The sequence below is a fragment of the Petaurus breviceps genome, unplaced genomic scaffold, assembly GCF_028583685.1.
Source record: "Petaurus breviceps papuanus isolate PSGF00001 unplaced genomic scaffold, PetGlider_PUasm1.0 90633, whole genome shotgun sequence".
In the NCBI taxonomy this organism is placed as follows: domain Eukaryota; kingdom Metazoa; phylum Chordata; class Mammalia; order Diprotodontia; family Petauridae; genus Petaurus; species Petaurus breviceps.
The window spans coordinates 6,505,679-6,515,541 of NW_027187293.1; the positions used below are offsets into that span (position 1 = coordinate 6,505,679).

A 9,863-nucleotide genomic window follows, 5' to 3' on the forward strand; every position below is an offset into this window, starting at 1 on the left:
ACTTGACAGTCAATGAATTCAAATCCCTAGTTTGAGACTAAAATCATGTATCCAACATGACTGGTCACTGTGCTTTCTTGTTCTTTGTACATATGAAAGCAAACATCCATAATAAAATAAACTTTTTCAAATAAAAGTAAATGTAACATGGGTGCAAAATGTAACCAAAATAATATTTTTATCTTTGTTTATTCTTAGCATTCACACAAATTTGCAGTTTAAGACAGCAATCTTCCAGACTGGGGGCAGGGGGAAGAAGATGAAAACTGAAAAAATCAGAGGTGGACTGATTTTCTTTTGAAATCAATGCTTCATTTCGGCCAAGCAGTTAGAGTTCCATTTCCATATTCTTACCTCGTAATTCCTTCCAGTGAGGAAAAGCAATAACCTGGAATCTTGAGATACAAGTTCTAATGGATGGGGTATGGATCCTGGGATGCTGCCCAATCTGGGAAAAATGGAGAACCTGTGACTCTAGGGAAAACTGGTGATGGAGAGGCCATAACTAAAGGAGGCAGTATAATAGTCCAGATAAAGGAATAAAGAGCTCATCTAACTGCAGTTACCTAGGAAATTGAGAAGAAGAGGTAGGCACTGCTATTTAGTTGTTTTCCATTTTAACTAAGTATTATAGATAAGTAGATGGATGCTAAATTCAGTGATTTATCCAAGTGTTGCCAACATCCTCTGAATTTTGGTTTACTGGGGGTAAATCTCTGGGTATTATGTCCTAGCTACAATTCCAGTTCATATCTAACTTCCATGTGACTCCTCTATTTTCCAAACTGACACTGGGATATGTTGTTAGAAGTGTTGAAAAATTTAAATCCACCATAAGTTGTTTTTTTTTTTATTAATACCATTAGAACATTTAAGCATACTAACCATTAGTAGTCCAGTCATCTCTAATCCACATCCTATATGAAGTGCATTGGGTGACTTGCTCCCCATTCCCCCATATAGACTATTCAGGACCTTCTCCCTTTATTCATACACAACTGAAATTGTATTAGAAAGTCTTCAGGAAGAGTGCAAATATTTAGATTATTATAGATAAGTGATATGGTATGAATATCACTATTACTATGGGTATTCCCATTTCCTCATCAGATTTTAATTCATTCATGCTTTTTAATTTTGTGTACTTCATATCTATAATCTTCCACAAAGGTTTCATAGAGCATATACCCAATGTGATGGAGGACTTTCTTTAGACATTTTAAAATTGTGTGGTTATCTAGTAATGTTAGTAACACACTTTGTCTATCCAGGCCTGTTATCCTATGCTCTCATTAAATGATTTGTCTCATTTCTTATCTATTTATACATGTTCCTGTTATAGCCCTTCTTTCACAGAATTTTTCATTTTTAATAAGCATTAGCATACTTAAACCCACTATATGACTTTCTAATAATTCTCAGTTATAAACAAAATCAAAATAAAACACACAAAAAGCCAGCAATATTAAATTTGCACTGAGGTCCAAACTGCTCAGTTTCTGATGAGGAAACTATGAACAAAGGTGAAGTCATTTGTACAAAGCCTTTGGTAGCAGAAACCAGAGGCCAGAAAAGAACTAGATCTAATGCTCTTTCCACTACACTGCATTCCATTATAGTTGGCCTCTACCTCTTCAGTTCACATAATCAAGAGATGATGTTATGTGTATATTAAATAATTTTATATAATTCACATTTTAAGGAGGTATTGAAGAAAAGGGTAAATGTTTATGATAGTTGAGAAATCAATAGTAATAATATCAGCAGATATTAATATAGTGTTTTAAGATTTGTAAAGCTCTTTGAATATGTTATCTCAATTAACCCTTGGGACAAATCAGTGAAACAGATGCTATCGAATGTCTAGCCTGATGTTAATTTCAACTGTCTCTAATGCCTCTCCCTTCATTAGTAGCTTCAACTCATTTCCAACCAATCAGATCAATCACATAGCATTAATCAAGCACCTCCATGTGTCAGGTACTGTGTTAAGCACTAGGGATACAAATTAAGAAGGAAGAAAAAAAGCAGTCCCTCCTCTCAAAGAGCTCACATTTCACTACTGGATGCAACATGCAAACTATATATAAACAAGACATAATGGAGTAAATTGGAGTAGTGTCAGATAGAAGGTACTAAGACTAATAACTAAGAAAGGCTTTTTGAGGAACAGCAAGGAGAACAATGTCACTGAATCACAAAGTACATTGTTACACAGTGGGGGAAAGCCTTGAGGTGTAAAATCGCAAAGACATGAAAGGATCAGTGAAGTTATAGAGGGCTTTAAAAGTACAACAGAGAATACTATATTTGATGCTAGAGACAATAAGGACCAGATTTAATAGAGGTTGATATGAACAGATTTGCATTTTAAGAAATTGATTTGAAAACTGAGTGGAGAATGAAATAGAGTCAGGATGAACTCAAGGAAGAGAAACCAACCCACAGACTATTGCAATGCTCCAAGTCAGGGGTGATAAATGCCTGTACCAAAGGGATGCCAGTATCAATAGGACTTGGCAACTGACTGTATATGAAAGGGGTACTGAGGAGCTGAGGATGACAGCTAGACTGAAAGCCTGTGTGAATGGAAAATTAGCAGTACCCTCACTGTAATGGGGAAGTTAGGAAGAAATGAGTGTTTGGGTGAAAGATAATAAGTTTTGCTTTGGATATATTTCTCAAAGTCATTCCCCAAAATGGAACACATTTGATTCTCACAACAACCTTATAAGACGGTTATTCATTTGGATAATGGATCTCTGAACTCATTAAGAGTAATCCCTCTAATAATATAGATAGAATCAATCCATGATTGCCTAGCCATCAGAAATTGGCCCTAGTTGGGCCCACCGAATTGGTAACATGCTAGGAACCTTCCCTTCGATCAAGATCTCTGGACATACTTTTAATATCATCTGAGAAACTAGTCTATCCATGACCTGGAGAAGCTAAGATGTTCAACTTTGAAACATCTGTCCAGAGACCATGCTGTCTTTTAGATTGGATCTCTATATCTTGACCAGGTTGGAAGTCCCTCAGCCACTTACAATTCAGTTCTAATGCTGATTGATACAAAAGCTTTACCCTATCCCATTTTCCAAATCTGGGTCAGTTTATCTCTCCTTAGACAACTTGGTGGCCCCCTATCCCAGGAAGCTCAACAAACTGTTGTTTGATAGGGGAAAGACCAAATTGCCTTTAAAACTACTGCGGGTCTAAATCCCCAGACTCAAGATAACCACCAAACTCACTTTCCTCAGAAGCAAGAATTACAAGCATGTACCACCATAGTGTGATTTTCTATCCTGATTAGGGGGAGTCAACTTAATTTAATGTCTCAATCTATGATTCATACCAATCATTTTCTTGCCAAATGTTCCACATGTAAATGTACCAACATCCTCCACTCCATTCCACTTCTTGCTCTGAAAGAAGTTATTTCCCACACCAAAACATCCTTCCCTGGCCACTATTCCTCCTATTTGAAGATATCTTTCTATTAAGATAAAAGCTTCTCTAGGGCAGGTTTTTTTTTCCCTCTCTATCCCTAGAGCATAGGACATAGTAAATGCTTAATAAATGCTTTCATTCCATAAGTATCCCTTGTTCTTTCTTTGTGAATAGCCAATCCTTTCTTCTGGTAATATATTTTCACCATTATATTCTTTATATGATTCCTCCTGGTCAATTCATCATCTGGAATGAGTGGTAGAAAAGGTAACTATTATTTCTACTTAACAGATGGATAAACTATGGAACAGAAAAGTGAATTGATTTGGCCAATTTAACATAGACAAAGTTGATATTGGATTTCTAAACCTTGCAAAGAGTGGCTCACTCCTAGCTGGTTCTCATCCTCTTTTCTTATCACGTCATATTAAACTCCAAATATTGTGGTTTTCCAGAAAAGCAGTTACTGAAGTGTTTCTATCAGTGACCTATGTGTAGACACGCATATAAGAAGATTATATAATCTATAGGTAAAAGGGACCTTTAGATGTAACCAATTCCAATCTCATTTCACAGACTAAGACAACAGAGGCTCAAAGAATCTAAGCACTTTGCTATGGTTATATAACTTCAAGTCCAAATTCAGCCCACTTTCTAATATAATGCACATTTTCCCTCACTAAACTGAGTTCAAAGATATTGATGCCACTGGCAGGTTTTTTATTTGATTTTGTTTTTGCTTTTATTTTTCTAAACATAAGATTGGTATCATTCTGATTATTTTGTGTCAATTGAGTCACAGTGAGGGGGGTGGCAAGTCCCTCTTGTGGACCTTTGTTTTTTTAAACATTATGAGCATTTGAATTGTACACAGTTGAACATCTGGAGTGCCTTACCTTGAAAAGAGTAAAGAGAAAATGTGGAGAAAATGCTCAGAAACCTGAAATGGTAGACAGGTTGTTAGTTTGTAATCTGTCCTGATCTTCCCCAACAAATGAAAGCATCTGCCTCAGAATCGAAAGTGATTTGCTTAGTGATCCCAACCAAGTAAATGCAAAAACAGACAAGCAAGGAAGGCTCAGGGGAAAAGCACTAGTTATAAACAAATAGATAAGGAAAAGCATTTTATGAATGAAGGCTCTCATTTCTCTCTGTCTCTCTCTCTCTGTCTCTGTCTCTCTCTCTCTGTCTCTGTCTCTCTGTCTCTTTCTCTCTCCACACACACAAACACACACACATGAACCCACAGAAACAATATACATAAAAACATATAAATAGATATAGGTATATTTCAATATAGCTGACTTAATTTAAAAAAAAACATTTATTACAAGTCCCTACTATATGCCAAATACTACATTCAGCACTGGGGATACAAAGAATGTTTTTTTTTTAATTTCCTACTCTCATTAGGGGCATCATTTCATGGAAATATGTATACATAGATATATAATATGCCTATTATATATGCCTAATATGAGTAATTATAATTATATATAAATATATATAATGTTTAAAAATGAAAACAGAGTTGCTCAGAAAGAAAGGATATTAACAGCTAGGAGAATCAAGAAAGTTTTCATGTAGAAGATAATTCTTGAGCTGAGTCTTGGAGGAAAAAGGGAATATAAGAGATTGAGAAGAGATAAAGCATTCCAGCCACAGGGGAAAGGTAATGCAAAGTCAGAGAGACAGATATGGTGAATCAAGTGTGAGGAACAGCAATTAGGCCAGATGACTAGGTGAGAAAGTATTTGGAGGACAGTTATATATAAGACAAATTGAAAGCTAGGACAGGGCCAGGATCTCAAGAAGTATAAATGACTGTTTAGGTCATCATATAGTCAGGGCACGAATCCACCTAGGCAAGAAAGAGGTCAAACTTACAGCAGGTCTAAAACTGTCTTGGGGAGGCAGAGTCAGGTCGGCAGAGAAAAGGCTACACCAGTACATACTGGGTCCCAGAAAAGCAGGAGCAGGCCTCAGGGAGACTGAAACATTGTAGCAGTTGTGGTTTCCAGACCTCTCAGTCCACAGATTGCAAGGGCATCAGAAACTGGTTCAGAAGGAGATTTACAGGGGTCCCTTTGCTGGCGCTAGTGGCAGGACTCTCCTTGCATTGCTTACATTGGATCTGGGTCTTAGACCGAGTGGGAGGAAAAGCATTAGCATACCAGATCTTGAGGCTGCATGGGGAGCAGGTCCATGGTCACAGTACTAGGGTTTAAAAGACTGCTTGTGCTCTCTCACAAACCAGTGCACAGAAGAGAATAGGAAACGCACTTCTCCCTAGATCGTACTACCTTGGAAATGGGAAACCTCAGGATGGATAAGTGGAGCTACAGACTAATCCCCAGAACTACCACTGAAAACAGCAGCACAAAAAACCTGAAGCTTGGGACAGTGCCTCCTCCACTCCAGGAGCCAAAACCCACTTTAACATAAAGTTAAAAGTAAAGAAATAGACTGGGATATGAGCAAACAACAGAAAAAAATATTCTGACCATAGAAAGTTACAAAGGTGATGAGGAAAATAAAAATATACTCAGAAGATGACAAAGTCAAAGCACCTGCATCAAAAGCTTTAAATAAAAATATGAATTGGTCTCTGTCCATGGAAGACTTCAAACAGGATTTTAAAAATCAAGTAGGACAGATAGAGGAAAAATTGGGAAGAAAAATGAGAGTGAGGTAAGAAAATTATGAAAAAAGAGTCAACTGCTTGACAAAAAAAAAAGCATCTTAAAAAAAAAAACAAAGAAAAATTGTAAAGGAGGCACAAAATTTCAATGAAAAGAAGAATTGGCCAAATGGAAAAAGGAAGTACAAAAGCTCACTGAAGAAAATAATTCCTTAAAAGTTAGAATTGAGCGGCCTTCACCATCGCCGCCGCCACCAGCGCGTTCCTCAGTTCTCAGTGTGGGCTCCATGGCGCAGTCAGGGACTGTGAGTGAGGGACTTGGGGGAGCCAGCGGAGAGCGGCCGCTGCGGCTCCGAGGCGGCTGCAGCACCATGGGGGAGGGGGGCGGTAGGAGCGGGCCGGCCGGCCCTGTGGGGAGAGAGGCAGCGGCAGTTGTAGTGCTCCTCTCCCTGGCGGCGGCACGAGCGGAGTGGCGGTTGGCGGGCAGTGGCCTGGCGCTGGGGCTGAGGGGGTTGGGTGTGTGGTGAGCTCGGGGCCTGGTTGCGGGGGGGGGAGGGTGAAGGAGGCCCCAGGGTGGAGGGGAGAGAGAACAGCCGGCCGCTGGGCCCGGCCGCCAGCTCGCTAGAAGACGAGGACGAGGAGGAGGAAGAAGCAGAGAGGGAGGAGGATGGAGGCTAAGAAGGAGGAGGGCGAATCCGAGATCCAGGAGCACGGCCCGAGCATTGGTTCACCAAGTGGGAACCGCAGTGCCTGGCGGAGGCCGAGCAGGAGGAGCAGCTGCCCCCGGAGCTGTAGGAGGAGGCGGCCGCCGCACAGCCCGAGCACAGGCAGCAGAAGCTGTGGCACCTCTTCCAGAACTTGGCCACCGCCGTGCCCCAGCTCTACAAATATCGAGTGTGTCAACAGCAAGGACTTTCCCTCTGGGTTCCCTTCCAAAATGCAGCCACTGCCGTTACCAACCTCTACAAAGAAAGCGTGGATGCCAATCCACGAAGTTTTGATCTAGGAATTCAAATTGGCTACCAGCGCCGCTAAGGATGTGTTAGCATAGGTTAAAAAAACTCAGAAGAACTATTCGTAGAAAAGACTTGATCAGCTTCCTCTGTGGAAAAGTTCCTCCTCCATGAAACTCTAGAGCTCCCCCAAGACTAACTGTGGTATCCCCTAACCGAGCTACTTCAACAGAAACTAGCTCATCTGTAGAGACTGATTTGCAACCCTTCCGTGAAGCCATACCTCTGCATTAGCGGAGCAATAGCTGGTATAAGCGTTCGTTCAAGTATTCCAGGCTCTCCTAGTCATGTAAGCAGTGGATCGAATGCTAGTCGAAGGAGAAATGGACTCCATGATGTGGATGTGAACACTTTCATATCAGAAGAAATGACACTCCACTTGGACAATGGTGGAACTAGAAAGCTCAGAAAACTACCTCAGCCCAAAGTGGCAATGTCATTACAGACTCACCAACTCATAAATGCAACAGAATGATCTAAACTGCAAAATTTTCAAACCCACCATGCTGCTTGAAAGCCACTTGATCCTCAACCTACTATTGAAAAGGAAACATGAGGCCATCTTCCCTTGTTCACTGTTTAAGACAAGTGAATTCAATAATGATTGCCATAAAGGAAGTTTTAGGTGTTACAGTAGATGCCTCTTGTAACTATGGCTTTCTTAAACTATTATCCTAGCAGAGGACATCAGATATTGTGTAGTAGTTAGCAAGATCATCACAGGCAAACATGTATCCGTTCCAAGGCTAAAAGTGACCTTACTTGTATTCTTAAAGGGAAAGGAAATATCAGATGTTTATTTGGTTATAGAATGCTTTTTTTGTCCTTTATTTTCTGCTGTGTTGAGTATTTTGCTTCAACAGTATTTGCCAGTTGACTGAAATTGTCTGAAACATGACTTGGCATCTTTGTCAAATCTGCAGGCTTCCATTTTCGCAGCATTGTACCATGCACCTAGTTTCTATATAGTAATGGTGTGCAAGTTATAAATATTGGACTGTGCCCTTTTTAGTTTTAAAAGCAGTTGATAATTCTGGTGATTGTGTGATAATGTAAAGAGGTGCTATGATGGTCATGCAATCAATACTTCATATGAATCAATAAAAGGATCTTTATTGGATTCACTTTGTGTGTTTTAGTACTCTAAAAGTAGCAATATTAAACTCTTCCCCAATTAAAAAAAAGTTAGAATTGAGCAAGTGAAAGCTAATTACTTTATAAGACATTAAGAAACAACCAAACAAAATTGAAAGATTAAAAAAATAGAAAACAATGCGAAATGTCTCATTGGAAAAGCCACTGACCTGGAAAATAGATCCAGGACAGATAATTTTAGAATTATTGGACTACTTGAATATCATAATAAAAGAAAAAGAGCCTAGGCATCATCTTTCAAGAAATGATGAAGGAAAACTGCCCTGATATTCTGAAACCAGAGGATAAACTATAAATTGAAAGAATCCACCAATTACCTCCTGAAAGAAATCCCAAAATGAAAACTTTCACGAATATTATAGTCTAATTTCAGATCTTCCAGGTCAAGGATAAGATACTGCAAGCAACCAAAGAGAAACAATTCAGATATCATGGAGCCAGAGTCAGAATAACACAAAAATAACAGCCTCTACGTTAAAGAATTAGAGGCTTGGAGTATGATATTACAGAGAGCAAAAGAACTAGGATTACGACCAAGAATCACCCAACCCCCAAAAAAACTGATTATAAAACTTCAGGGAAAAAAGAGAAATTCAATAAAAGAGGACTTTCAACCATTCTTGATGAAAAGACCACAGCTGAATAGAAAATCTGACTTTCAAATACAAGATGCAAAAGAAGCATAAAAAGATAAATTGTAAAGAGAAATCACAAGGGATTCAATAAGGTTAAACTGTTTATATTCCTACAAAGGAAAATGATATTTATAACTCCTAAACTTTCTCATTACTGGGGCAGTTAGATGTATACATATCCAGATAGCAGAGATGTGAGTTGAATGTGATGGTATGATTATCTAAAAAAATAATAATAAATTAAGGTCTGAAAAAGAAGAATGCACTGGGAGAAGGAGAAAGGAAGACATAAAATAGGATAAATTATCTGAGATAATTATAAAAGAGATTTTATAATATGGGGGGGGTGGGGAAGCAGGGAGTGGAGTATGTGAACCTTGCATCAGAATTGGATCAAAGAGGGAATAATGCATATACTCAGTTGGGTATAGAAATCTATCTTACCATACAGGAAAGTAGGAGAGGAAAGGGGTAAAAGAAGGAAGGGGGGAATACTAATGAGAGAAGGGAGGACAGTTTGAGGGGAGGTAAAAATCACAATCCAAACACTTTTGAGAATGGACAGTATAAAAGGAGAGAGAGAGAGAGACTAGGATGAATGGGGAAAATAAGATGGAGGGAAGTATATAGTTGGTAACTAACCATTTCCATAGGGAAAAATTACATTGAGTTTTTCTAATAAAGTCTTCATTTTTCAAACATATAGAAAAGTGAATCAAATTTATAGGGCTAAGAGCCATTTCTCAATTGATAAGTAGTCAAAGGATTTGTAGAGGGAGTTTTCAGACAAAGTAATCAAAGCTATATATAGTCATGTAAGAATGTTCTAAATCACCATTGATTATAGAAATGCAAATTAAAATAACTGACTTATCACCACATGTGTCAGATTGGCTTATGAGACAGAAAAGGAAATATGACAAATGTCGGAGGGGATGTGATAAAACTAAAACACTAACAAACTGT

General features: G+C 38.7%; 1 pseudogene; it reads left to right on the forward strand.

The window, feature by feature from the left end:
• The first annotated feature begins 6,761 nt into the window (after positions 1-6,761).
• Positions 6,762-8,265, forward strand: LOC138143230 (HUWE1-associated protein modifying stress responses 1 pseudogene; annotated as a pseudogene).
• Positions 8,266-9,863: the final 1,598 nt, after the last annotated feature.